The 359-nt window shown below is 35.7% G+C and overlaps 1 protein-coding gene across 10 annotated transcripts in view; it reads left to right on the forward strand.

Annotated features, from left to right (window-relative positions):
- Positions 1–359, forward strand: part of tjp2a (tight junction protein 2a (zona occludens 2)) — a 76,595-nt gene that overhangs the window by 56,590 nt on the left and 19,646 nt on the right. The gene's annotated exons all lie outside the window — the stretch shown is intronic.

Genomic DNA, 359 nt, shown 5'->3' on the forward strand with positions numbered 1-359 from the left:
ATCTATCTATCTATCTATCTATCTATCCACTGCGAATGTGAACCTGATATTGAACTGTAGAAATGTTGGAGTTGTTGTTGTATTTTTCCATTAAACTTGTCTTTCCTTCATAAAATAAAAGGTGTACAAACACATCAGGTTTTATTATTTAAACGTGTACAAATATTTGACAAAGCAGTACTAGCACTATGAGCTAACCAGAGATTCACCATAATATCATTATTCTTTCACAGTCATGATTACTCAAGCTTTTATACCTGGTTTTAATGTCACATGACCGGACGGCATGCTGTGATTGGTTGGGACCAATCTAGAAAAGTGGTGTGAGTGGATTGTTCACTGACCAAATGTTTGCAGGG

The sequence above is a fragment of the Etheostoma spectabile genome, chromosome 16 (assembly GCF_008692095.1).
Source record: "Etheostoma spectabile isolate EspeVRDwgs_2016 chromosome 16, UIUC_Espe_1.0, whole genome shotgun sequence".
Lineage (NCBI taxonomy): Eukaryota > Metazoa > Chordata > Actinopteri > Perciformes > Percidae > Etheostoma > Etheostoma spectabile.